We start from the raw sequence: 13,328 nt of genomic DNA, 5'->3' as shown, positions 1-13,328 counted from the left end.
AAACCCGCCACGCCACCGAAAAAGAAAAATAATAATAACAGCATTTATTAAGCACTTACTACGTGCCAGGAACTGTACCAAGCGCTGGGACAGAGTCAAGCAAATTGGGTTGGACACAATCTCTGTCCACTTGGAGTTCACACCCCAGAGGACGTAACACATTCATACATTCAACTGTATTTTTTGAGCGCTTACTGTGTGCAGAGCACTGTATTAAGCGCTTGGGAGAGGACAACAGAGCCCCTGTAGGGTCTATTACAGTCTAGAGGGGGAGACAGACGTTACTATGAGTAAAAGATATTAATATGAACAAATAAACCAGAGAGGGTGGGGCAGCTGGAAGTATGAAAAGCTTCCTCTCCCTCCAGCCTGACCTCCGGGCCTCTTGTCTCTCCCCACTCCGGCGTGTTTCACTCGGCTGCCCGGATCGTTTTCCTTCGAAAACGTTCAGTCCGCATCTCCCCGCTCCTCAGGAACGTCCGGCGGTCGCCCATCCACCTCGGCATCGAACCAGAACTCGTCCCCATGGCCTTTAAAGCCGTCCGTCGCCTCGCCCCCTCCAACCCCGCCTGGCCGCTCTCCTCCTCCGCTCCTCTAACGCCGACCTCCTCACCGGGCCTCCGTCTCGCCGCCGACCCCCGGCCCGCCTCCGGCCCGGAACGCCCTCCCTCCTCAAATCCCGAAGCGGGTCACTCTCCCCCCTTTCCAAGCCTCCTGGAAGGCCCATCTCCTCCCAGAAGCCTTCCCTGACTGCCTCGTCCTCTCCCGCCCCCTCAGCCCCTCAGTCCACATTTATTCCTTTCTATTCACGTCCGTCTCCCCCACCGCCCCCCGCCCGGCTCTGGACCGTAAGCTCGCCGTGGGCGGGGAACGTGTCCGTTTACGGTTGCTGCCCTCTCCCAAACGCTCGGCCCGGTGCTCGGCCCGCAGTAAGCGCTCGACGGAGAGGACCGCACGAGCGGCCGCTGACGCTGCCGAGGCGGGCCGAGGTGAGTCAGGGCCTGGCAGCGGCCCCGATGCCCGCGGCGGGGTGGGGGGAGGCGGGGAGGCCGGGAAACGGGGGTGGGGGTGGGTCCCGCAACAGCTCGCCGGCCCGGGCCCGGCTCCTTCCATACTGACTCAGCGTGACTCAGCTGCCGGCCCTGGGGGCGACCCCGGGGGGGTGGCTTACGAATGAGGGTGGGGGGCAAGGGAGGGTGAAAGGGGAGGAGAGAGGCTACCGGGGAGCCGGGGGGGCGGGGGGTGCTCACTGCATCCAATAATGATAACAACAATTAGGGTACCGCTCATTCGTCATTCGGTCGTATTCATCGGGCCCTTACTGGGCGCAAAGCACTGGCCTAAGCGCTTGGGAGAGGGCATTCTAGCAGTCGCATTCCCTCCCCACCACGTGTTTAGAGACTTGAGGGGGAGACAGACACTGAAAGAAACAAATCACGGCTACGTTAAGCGCCGCCTGCGTGCCAGGCACCGATCTGAGCGCTGGGGTCCCCGTCCCACGCGGGGCTCACGCTCTTCATCCCCATTTTCCAGACGAGGGAACCGAGGCCCAGAGGAGTGGAGTGACTGGACCAGGGTCACGCGGCAGACAAGAGGCGGAATCGGGATCGGAACCCAGGTCCTGCTGACTCCCCGGCCTGGACTCGAGCCACTGGGCCACCCGGCTTCTCCCTCCGACCTCACCGGGGAAGGTAGAACTAGAAGGGCGTTTGGTATCAGAAGGGCAGGGGGTGTGACTCCGTATTGTGTTGTACTCGCCCAAGCGCTCAGCACGGTGCTCTGCGCACAATAAGCGCTCAATAAATACGACTGACTACTGAATGAAGGGCACCATCCCTTACCCGCTGAGCGCTGGGAGAGAATACCCACATGGGGGTGAGACACGGTCCTCGCCTCTCGGTCGATCAATCGTACTTACTGAGCGCTTGCTGTGTGCGGAGCACTGGGCGAAGCGCTCGGGAGAGGCCGGCGCAACAGTAAACCGACACGTTCCCGGTCTACGCGTCGACCACCGTGCGGAGCGCCGGGGTCGACAGGAGGGAAGCGGGTGGGACCCGGACCCCGTCCCACGAGGGGCTCCCGGCCAGCTTACCCCCACTGCGCGGATGAGAAGGCCGAGGCTCAGAGCAGTTATTACTCGAGCGTATTTATTAAGCGCTCAGCGCCGTACTGAGCGATTCCCGACGAGGCCGCCCGCGCGGCAGGCGGGCGGCGGAGCCGGGATGAGAACCCCGGCCTCCCGACGCCCAGCTCTCTCCGCTAGGCCCCGCCGCGGGAAAGGAGGGGAGGTTTCCGAGGCGGGAGGAGGCAGCTGTCCTTCGGCGGGGGGTGGGTTCGAGGGGAGGGGGCGACCGCCGGGGCCAACGGGGAGTGTGGGAACCGTGTGTGAGGCCGGGCGGGCCTTCCCCCGGACCACATGTCCGCCCCCCTCCCCGGAATCCCGGGTTCCCTCCGCGGGGATTCCTCTGGAATGAGCCCCGGAGAGACGGCGGTCGGATGAGATCCAGGGCGGAGGCGGCCCCCCCATCACCCCCCACCCCGGGAAGTCCCTTCCCTCCCCGTCTCCAGCCGGGCCTGAGAACGAAACACCCCACCGAGCGGGGGTGGGCGGCAGCAAGCGAAGAGCCAGGGGAGGGGGCGGAGGGGGCAACCAGAACAGGGCCCGGTGGACTGACACCGCGAGATCCGGGTTCTAATCCCGGCTCCGCCGCTCAGACCGGCCGCTGCCGTCCATCATTCATTCGGTCGTATTTGCCGAGCGCTTAGTGTGTGCAGAGAACTATACTAAGCGCTCGGGAGAGTCCATTTCGGCAATAAACGGTCACATTCCCGGGCCTCGGTCGCCTCATTCGACGTCCGGTCTCCCCCATCGTTAGACCGTGAGCCCCGTGTGGGACGGCGACTGAGTTGTAGCTACCCCAGAGCTTGGCGCGTAGTAAGCGCCGAGGAAATACCACAGAGGCAGCGCGGGCTAGAGGAAAGAGCCTCGGCCTGGGAATCGGGGGACCCGGGTTCTCATCCCCGTTCCGCCGCTTGTCTGCTGGGTGACCTCGGACAACTCACTTAATTTCTCTGTGCCTCAGTTTCCGCCGCGGGAAGCAGAAGTAAGATGCCCGTGCCACCCAGGCTCTCCCACAATGCCATCCAGACCTCCCGGCATCAACCCCTCCCCCTCCTCCCAAGCTCCCAGATGCCAAACCCAGATCCCGGGAACTGGTATCCCGACGGATATCGCCACAACTCCTATCTGGGACCCCATTTTTTGTTTTTTAGTGGTATTTGTGAAGCGCTCACTAGGTGTGCCAGGCGCTGTGCTAAGTGCTGGGATGGAGACAAGTTAATCAGGTTGCGATGGGGCCTAGTGGGTGGAGCCCACCCAGGCCTGGGAGTCAGAAGGACCTGGGTTCTAATCCGGGTCAGCCACTCGCCTGCTGTGCGGCCTGGGGCGAGTCTCTTCACTTTTCTGGGCCTCGGTGACCTCATCTGTAAAACTGGGGTTAAGACCGTGAGCCCCATGTGGGACAGGGCCCGTGTCCGACCTGATTGGTTTCTATCTACCCCAGCGCTCAGAACAGTACTTGACACAGAGTAGGTGCTTAACGACTATCACTATTATTCTCTGGGCCTCAGTTTCCTCATCTGTACAATGGAGGCTCACCACCTGTTCTCCCACCTACTTAGACTGTGAGTCCCACGTGGGAAAGGGACTGCGTCCGACCGGATTAACTTGTACCTATCCCAACGCTTAGAATAGCGTTTGACACATAGGAAGCACTTAACAACAACAACAACAACAATAATAATACTAATAAAAAACGCTAAATTGAAGCCAAAAGTCTCAGAAGAAGAGTCACTTGATGGGGGGGCAGAAGGAGCAGGCCAGACTAGCGTCAACCACATTTTTTGAGCGCTTACTGTCGGCACAGCGCTATATTAAGCGCTTGGGAGAGTAAATATAACAAGAGACAGACACGTTCCCTGCCACGACAAGCTTACAGTCTCGACTATACAGAGTAGAGGCCTGGAAATCAAGAAACCTGGGTTCTAATCCCAGCTCTGGCTGTGTGACCTAGGGCTGGCCTCTTCACTTCCCTGGGGCCTCCGTTTCCTCCTCTGTAAAATGGGTATGCCTCTTCTCCCTCCCCTTTAGACCGTGCGTCTCATGTACAATGGGGACTGTACTGTATCCCCCCGGCGCTTGGTGCAGAGTGAGCGTTTACCAAAGCCCACAGTCATGATTGTTATGAGGGGGTGGAAGGGGTGGAAGGAAGGGAGGAGGAAGGGGGGAGAGAAAGAAAGAAAAAGAATTAAAGAGAGAAAGGGAAAGAAAAAGAGAAGGAAAGAGAAAGAAAGGGAGAAAGAAAAAGGGGAAAGAGAAAGAAAGAAAGGAAAAGGAGAGAGAAAGGGAGAGAGAAAAAGAGAAAGAAAGAGAGAAGGAAAGAAAGACAAAGAGAGAGAAAAGAAAAGAAAGAAAAAGAGACAGAAGGAAAGAGAGAAAGAGAGAGAGAGAAAAAGAGAGAGGAAGAAAGAGGAAAAGAGAGGAGAAAGTGGGCGGGGGAGGGCCGGGCTGAGTCAGGAACAGGAACGGGATGGAAACAAACATTTGTTTTGAGTTATAAGTGAACAGGCCCGGCCCTTTCTGGAAGCTGAGAAATGGGTTGTAAAAAGAAAAAGGGGAAAAAAGGCGGGGGGGGGGGGGGGGGGAAAGCAGCTTCTTTGAGATTCCTGGCCCTGGTTTCCCTGAGAACAGGCCCCTCTCCTCTCCTCAGCCTCTCACACTCTCTCCCCTCCGTTTCCGACCAGCTGACTCAGAGGCCGCGGGCCCCGAGGCCGGTCCTGGACTGACCGCGTGTCTGGCTGTACAACTACACACAGATACACACAAAAACACAGACACATAAGCACACACTCACGCCCGCCCGCCCCACTCTTCCGGCAGCTAATCCCCTCCTTTCCTGTCTCGGGGAATATTTTGCCCCCGTCGTGTTCTCCTCCCTTCTGCTACCCACGGATTTTAGAAAGCGCCCGAAGCTTCCGTTTCCCCCCCCCATCTCCCGTCGAAGCCGTTCCCTCCCTTGCCTCCCTCGCCCGGAGCGGAGGGAGACGAGGGAAGCGGCGTGGCTTTAGCGGAAGTCAGGGGACCTGGGTTCTAATCCCGGTTCCGCCCCGTACCGGCTGGGTGACCCCGGGCCAGTCGCTTTACCTCCCTGGGCCTCAGTTCCCTCGTCTGCAAGAAGTGGGGCGTTCAAAACCCGTTCTCCCCGCTACTTAGGCCGGGAGGCCCATGCGGGACCTAATGATCTTGTATTTACCACAGTGCTTAGGACAGTGCTTCACTCGTTCATTCGATCGTATTTATTGAGCGCTTACTATGTGCACAGCTTAATAAACACTCTTCCCCCAATCTAGACTGGGAGTTCACTGTGGGCAGGGAATGTCTGTTTATTGCTGCATTATACTTCCCCAAGCGCGTATTGCAGTGCTCTGCACACAGTAAACACTCAGTCAGCATCCCCCAGCGCTAAGCACAGGGCTTACCACATAATAAGCCCTGAATACCATTTTGAAAATAAAAGGTCAATCAGCTAGTGGTGTTTATTGAGAAGCGGCATGGCCTAGTGGAAAGAACCCGGCCCTGGTAGTCAGAGGACCCGGATTCTGATCCCGGCTCCGCCACTTGCCTGCTTTGTGACCTTGGGCTAGTCACTTAGCTTTGCTGGGCCTCAGTTTCCTCATCTGTAAAATGGGGGTTCGGTACGTGTTCTACCTCCTTCTTAGACGGCGAGCCCCTTATGGGAAACAAGACTGTGTCCAACCCGATTATCCTGAATCTACCCCAGTGCTTGGCACATAGTAGGCACATACCCCATACCGCAATTTATTATTATTACAATAAATGGTATTTGTTAAGCACTATGTGTTAAACTCTGTTCTACGTGCTGGGTAGATACAAATCAATTAGTTTGGGCACAGTCCCTGTCCCGCCTAGGGCTCATAGTCTGTTATAATTATTATTATTTTATTATTCATGAATTTCTGTCCCCCAACAACCGCCCCAGGCCCCTTGTGGACACAGAAGTTAACATGTCTACCCACTCTGTTGTACTGGACTCTCCCAAGACCTCAGTCCAGTGCTCTGCACAGAGTAAGCGCTCAATAACTACCACTAATTGACTTCACTCCACTCTCTTTGCCACCTCCCGAAACATGTCAGAAGGAGACAGATGGGGGTGGGGAGGTGGGTGCGGGGAATCAATCGAATAATGGTATTTATTGAGCGCTTACTGGATGCAGAGCACTGTACTAAGCGCTTGGGAGAGTCCCATCTAGCAGAATTGGTCGGCCCGTTCCCTGTCCACAACGGGCTTCCGGTCTAGAGGGCAACCAGGAACGTGGGAAAGAGATGGGGCGCAAGGAGGGCGGAAGAAGAAGCGGCCGAGTTGGGGGATGGGGCCGAAGGAAGGAGGGAGGGAGCCCGGGGAGTCATCCCGGGAATCATTCTCGGAAACGTGAGTGGGAAGACGCCGCTGGATCCCAGAAACCTCCGGGAATCTGGCCCGGTAGACCCAGACGGGAAGCCAGTGTGAAACCTCCAGAAAAGCCATGCAAACCCAGCTCCGTCCTACCCATAATAGGGAAAATATTCGGTCCCCAGGCCAGCAGACAAAACAAATATGGAAACGCTTGGGATTCGATGACAACAAGGGAAAAGAAAAAAAAAAAACCCAAGGAGAAGCAACCCCCAAACTAATAAAAGAAAAGAAAAATCGGATATAAATCTGGTTCCTATTAACAGGGTAAATATAGTCTGTTGGCCGGGGTTGGGGTGGGGGGTGGATCCCCTTGGGGGGCAGGGACTCTCCCAGATTCTCTGGCCTCGGGCTGGGGCTGGGCCTGGTTCAGCCATGAGTCAGAGGGTGGGAGGGGGGCAGGGAGGGATCCAGGGAGCTGGGGGAGGCAGACCCCCTCCAGCTGGAAAGGTGGTCAGTTTCCCGGAGGGCTGGGTGGGCTGGGGCTTGTGGACTCCTTCTCCGTCGTCGCCCTGACTCGCTCCCTTTATTCGTCATTCGGAGAAGCGGGGTAGAACCGGGCCTGGGAGGCAGAAGGGCCTGGGTTCTAATCCCGGCTGCGCCACACGTCTGCTGTGTGACCCTGGGCGAGTGACTTCACTTCTCCGGGCCTCGGTGACCTCATCTGGAAAATGGGGATTAAGAGAGTGAGCTCCATGTCGGAGAGGGACTGGGTCCAAACTCATTAACTTGTATCTACCCCAGCACCTAGAACAGTGCTTGGCTTATAGTAAGTGAGAAGCAGCCTGGCTCAGTGGAAAGTGCCCGGGCTTGGGAGTCAGAGGTCGTGGGTTCTAATCCCGGCTCTGCCACTTATAGGCTATGTGACTTCGGGCAAGTCACTGAACTTCTCTGGGCCTCGGTTACCTCACCTGTAAAATGGGGTTGAAGACTGTGAGCAGCTCCCCTGGTGGGACAACCTCATTACCTTGTTTCTACCCCAGTGCTTAGAAGGGTGCTTGGCACATAATAAGCGCTTAACAAAACCCATCATCATCATCATCAACAAGCATTATAATTATTATTGTTATTATTATCCCCCCTCCCAGCCCCACGGCTCTTACGTCCATATCCATAATGTATTTATTTCTATTAATGCCCGTCTCCCCCTCTAGACTGAAAGCTCGCTGTGGGCAGGGAATGGATCGGTTATATTGACCCCTCCCAGTGGTTAGTACAGTGCTTTGCACACAGTGAGCGGAAAGAGCCCGGGCTTGGGAGTTAGAGGTCATGGGTTCGAATCCCGGATATGCCACTTGTCAGCTGTGGGACTGTGGGCAAGTCACCACTTCTCTGGGCCTCAGTTCCCTCATCTGGAAAATGGGGATGAAGACTGTGAGCCTCACGCTGGACAACCTGATGACCCTGTATCTGCCCCAGCGCTTAGAACAGTGCTCTGCACACAGTAAGCGCTTAACAAATACCAACATTATTATTATTATTAAATATGATTGACCGACTCCACCCTCACTCCCTCTTCTTACACCCCCCACCTATTATTATTATTAATAATAATGCGGCATGGAGGTGGGGGGATGGTGAATAAAGGGAGCGAGTCCAGGCGATGCAGAAGGGAGTGGGAGAAGAGGAGGGTGCAGTCAGGGAAGGCCCCTTGGAGGAGATGGGCTTCTAATAAGGCTTTGAACCGGGGAAAGTGTCATTGTCTGTGGGATTTGAGGAGGGAGGGCATTCCAGGCCAGAGGCAGGACGTGGGCCGGGGGTCGGCGGCGACCTAGGAGATCGAGGTACTGTGAGAAGGTTGGCATTAGAGGAGCGAAGCGTGTGGGCCGAGTTATAGTAAGAGAGCAGCGAGGTGAAGTAGGAGGGGGCGAGGGAATTAAGAGCTTTAAAGCCAATGGTGAGGAGTTTCTGTTGGATGCAGAGGTGGGTGGACAACCACTGGAGGTTCTTCTCCCAGGCGCTTAATACAGTGTGCTGCACGCACTAAGTGTTCAATAAATACCATTGACTAATTGACCGATCTAGGAGACGCCCGGTGCTGAGTACTCTGACCAAAGAGGGGGTGGGGAGGGGCTGCAGTTTTTCTCTGGCCCCAGAGGGTTCTGAGAGCCCAGAACAGGAAATGGGCAGGGAGACTGGGCCAATTTCCCTCAATAAAATCCATTTCCTCCTTCGCTCGGGTAATCTCTTCCCCTCCTCCATCGCTCAGGGTTCAGTTCTGGATCCCCTTCTGTTCTCCATCTACACCCACTCCCTTGGAAAACTCATTCGTTCCCACGGCTTCAACGACCACCGGACGATACCCAAATCTCCACCTCCAGCCCTGAGCTCTCTCCCGTCTCGAGAGAATCTCCTCTTGCCTTCGAGACGTCTCTACCTGGATGACCTCCCGTCGCCTCACGCTTAACATATCCTACGCAAAACTCCTTACCTTTCCACCCAAACCCTGTCCTCCCCCTGGCTTTCCCATCACTTTAGACGGCAGCACCATCCTTCTTGTCTCCAGGCCCTTAACCTCGGCGTTATCCTTGACTCCTCTCTCTCATTCAACCCACATGATCAATCCATCACTAAATCCTGTCGGTGCCACCTTCACAACGTCGCAAAAATCCGCCCTTTCCTCTCCATCCAAACTGCGACCGCGTTAATGCAATCGCCCGTCCTCTCCCGCCTGGAGGACCGCATCAGCCTCCTCGCTGACCTCCCGGCCTCCTGTCTCTCCCCACTCCGGTCCAGACTTCACTCTGCTGCGCGGATCACATTTCTACGAAAACGTTCACGCCGTGCCACGCCGCTCCTCAAAAATCTCTAGTGGTTGCCCATCCATCTCCACATCAAAAAGAACCTCCTCGTCACCATTGGATTTAATGCAATCCATCACCTCGCCCCCTCCTACTTCACCTCGCTACTCTTCTTTTCCAACCCAGCCCACACACTTTACTCCTTCTACTGCCAACCTTTTCCCTGGGCCTCCATCTCGCCCATCCCGCCGCCGACCCCTCGTCCCCGTCCCGCCTCTGGCCTGGAACGTCCTCCCTCCTCAAATCCCACAGACAATTCCTCTCCCCCGCTTAAGAGCCTTATCCAAGGCCCATCTCCTCCCGGAGGCCTTCCCAGAGTGAGCCCCTCCTTTCCTCTTCTCCCACTCCCTTCTGTGTCACCCTGACTTGCTCCCTTTCTTCATCCACCCTCCCAGCCCCACAGCACTTATGTACATATCTGTAATTTATTTATTTGCATTGATGCCTGTCTCCCCACCCTCCCCAGACTGTCAGCTCGTTGTGGGCAGGGAATGTGTCTGTTGACTGTTGTATTTGTTGCTGAATTGTACTTTCCAAGCACTTAATGCAGTGCTCTGCACACAGTAAGTGCTCAATAAATACAATTGAATGAATCAGTCAATGGATATTGTACTCTCCCAAGCACTTAGTTAGATGCTCTGCACAACTGAATGAGTGAATTTACAATCTAGGACTCCACCTGTTCCCCTTTCTAAGGGCAACCTAATCAATCTCCTTTCTACCAAAGAGAGTGCTCAATAAGACACACTGTAAGCCCGTTGTGGGCACAGTAAGCGCTCAACAAATATGGTTAACTGATTGATCAGTGAAGAGGCGTGGCCTAGTGGAAAGAGAGCAGGCCTGGAAGCCAGATGACCTGGGTTTTTATCCCGGCTCTGCCGCTTGCCTGCTGTGTGACCTTGGACAAGTATCTTCATTTCTCTGTCCCTTAGTTCCCTAATCTGCAAAATGTGGAGTAAGGTCGAATGCCTTACGTGGGGACAGGGATCGCGTCGTACCCAATTAGCTTGTAACTACCCCAGCGCTTAATACAGGGCCTGACACGTGGGGAAGCAGCGTAGCCTGGTGGCTAGACCCTGGGCCTGGGAGTCATAAAGAGCTGGGTTTTCATCCCGGCACCATCACTTGGCTGCCGTGTGACCTTGGGAAAGTCATTTCACTTCTCTGTGCCTCCACGACCTCGTTTTAAATTGGGGAATAAGACCGTGAGTCTCCTGTGAGCCTCCTGTGTCCAACCAATCTACTGCCCCAGCGCTTAGAACACTGATTCACACATACTAAGCGTTTCACAAATACCTTTAGAAAAAAATTCCATTTAAATTAAAAAAAAAACCCCTGCAGCGGGTGGATGGAAAGAGCAAACTCCACCCAGCCCTCCCTGTACACCAGGCTTGTAAATAAGAACCTTGAGTTACCAGCCCATAATTTAAAAAAAAAAGGGGCAGCGGGGGGTGGAAAGAGCCAACTCCACCCACCCCTCTCTGTAAACCAACCTTGTAAATAAGGAAACGGAGTTACCGGCCCACAAAAAAAGGAACCCGCACACTTCTTCCCAGCTCTCCCTTGCCCAAAACGAGTGAGAGGAGCATCTGTCTACCCACCCAGCACAAATTCTCTCCCTCCCTGGGTGAGTAATCAAGACGTTTAGTGGGGTTGGGTGGAGGATGGGGGTGGGGCAGGGATGGAGCTTCTAGGGGCCGGTGGGAAGCTCGGAAGGGAGAAGGGAAGGTCTCTCGTGGGCGGTGGCCTCCGGACCCTCCCCTCCCACCCCGGCACAAAATTCCCAAGCAGCGGCTTGAGGCGCAGCCAAGGAATCCAGCAGCGGAGATGGACGGTCAGCTGGAAGCCACAGGCCCGTGGCTCCCATCCCAGTCGGATAATCCCGTCCGGGGGCCCTCGGCCGGACCCCGGATGGCTCGGGGGGCTGGATGGACCGAGTGAAGAGGAATTTCTCGTCCGTCTCTGGGATGCAGGCGGTGGGCTGGGGGAGGAGAGGGAGATGCACACAGAGCAGGGAGGGGAGTCCACCCCAAGTCCACAGGCCGCTCTCTGGCCAGAGGGCGGGCCCGGGGAAAATTCAATCTCAGAATCCCCGCTCTCACGCCCCGGATCCCCTCGAGTCTCTCCACCGCCCGCACGCTGACCCCTGCCCGCTCCCCACCCCGGACCTCACTCCACCTCACACACACCGGGCTTTGCCCCCCAAGACAGAGCCTCTTCACCTCACACATACCAGTCTTTGCCCGCCCTCGGACCGAGCCTCTCCACTTCACACACACCAGCCTCTGCTCCCTCACTTCACTTCTCTGTGCCTCGGTTCCCTCCTCTGGAAAATGGGGATTAAGACTGTGAGCCCCGCGTGGGACAGGGACCGTGTCTATCTTGCAAAGAGTCAGCGGTCGTGGGTTCTAATCCTAGCTCCACCACTTATCAGCTGTATGAATCTTGGCAAGTCACTTCACTTCTCTGTGCCTCATTCATTCATTCAATAGTATTTATTGAGCTCTATGTGCAGAGCACTGTACTAAGCGCTTGGAATGCCTCAGTTACCTCATCTGGAAATGGAGATAAAGACTGGGAGCCCCACGTGGGACAACCTGATTAGCTCGAATATATTCTGGTGCTTAGAACAGTGCTTGGCACAGAGTAAGCACTTAAATACCATTATTATTACTACCCCAGCACTTAGAAGAGTGACTGGCACATAGTAAGCAATTAACAAGTACCATAATTATTATTATTTACCAAGCCCCTCTGCCTCCAACACACACCAGTCTCTTCCCCCTTCCCGAGACAGAGCCTCTCCAACCTCACACAATATGCCTGCCCCCCAAGCCCACCCGCTCAGGGGAGGAAGACCCCTCCAAGCCTTCCCTCATGCCGGACGGAGTCCCGGACCCCCTCCCCACCTCCTCGGCCTCCCCTCAGCCATTTCCATCTGAGTACGCGCCCCCCCAAATGCTAGGGATTCAGGATTCCCCTAAATGCTACGGATTATGGAGTCGTAGGCCGCTCCCGCCTGGCTCCCCTCCGTTCCCTCTGGACAAGACCGGCCTCCGCCTCTGGCGGAGCGAGCTCTTCGGACCGAGGAACCGATCGCGGCCTCTGACCGGCGGACCCCGGGGACGGTCGTGGGCCATGGAGGGAGACCCCCACACCAGGACCCTCACCCACCAGCCTTACAAAGGGGCCGAGCTCTGAAAGGGAGGGAGGACACCGTGACTCACCCCCACAGCCCTGCTGAATCATTCGCCATGTTAGACATTCTGTTCCCCCAGACACACCCCGGGGGTTCCCCTCCGAGAGCCCATCTGGAGTGGGAAGCCAGAGAGCGTGGAAGCAGTGTGGCCTAGTGGAAAGGGCATCCGGGCCTGGGAATCTGCTGGGAGGCCTACCAAGCGACCTTGGGCAAGTCGCTTTTCTTCTCTGGGCCTCGGTTTAAGCAGCATGGCGGGGTGGATAGAGCCCGAGCCTGAGGGTCGGAAGGTCACGGGTTCTAACTCCGGCTCCACCGCTTGTCTGCTGCCGACCTGGGGCCAGTCGTTTCACTTCTCTGGGCCTCGGTTCCCTCATCTGCAGAATGGGGATTGAGACTGAGCCCCATGTGGGACAACCTGATTACCTTGCATCTTGTCCAGTGCTTAGAACGGTGCTTGGCACATAGTAAGCACTCAACGAATACCATTATTATTAGTATTATTAAGGAGGAAAAGGGAGGAGAGAATGAGGGATGGAGGAAGGAGGGAATGAGGAAATGAGAGGGAGAGGGAGGGAAGGAAGGAATGGGGGAGGAGGAAGGGAGGGAAGGAATGGGGGAGAAAATGAGTAGGGAATGAGGGGGAGAGGGAGGGAGGGAAGGAAGGAGGGGAAGAAGGAGGGAAGGAGAAAATGGGGAAATGAGTGGGAGAGGGAGGGAATGGGGAAAGAGGGAATGAGGGGGAAAAGGAAGGAATGGGGGAAAAAATGAGGGGGTGGGAAGGGAGGAAGGAGGGAAATA

The 13,328-nt window shown here is 56.0% G+C and overlaps 1 protein-coding gene across 1 annotated transcript in view; it reads right to left on the bottom strand.

Moving 5' to 3' along the window:
* Positions 1-13,328, bottom strand: part of BAHCC1 (BAH domain and coiled-coil containing 1) — an 84,075-nt gene that overhangs the window by 49,428 nt on the left and 21,319 nt on the right.

This window comes from Ornithorhynchus anatinus, unplaced genomic scaffold, assembly GCF_004115215.2.
Source record: "Ornithorhynchus anatinus isolate Pmale09 unplaced genomic scaffold, mOrnAna1.pri.v4 scaffold_264_arrow_ctg1, whole genome shotgun sequence".
Lineage (NCBI taxonomy): Eukaryota > Metazoa > Chordata > Mammalia > Monotremata > Ornithorhynchidae > Ornithorhynchus > Ornithorhynchus anatinus.
Note: the sequence above shows the minus strand (reverse complement) of the source record. Positions and strands in the feature narration are given on the sequence as shown.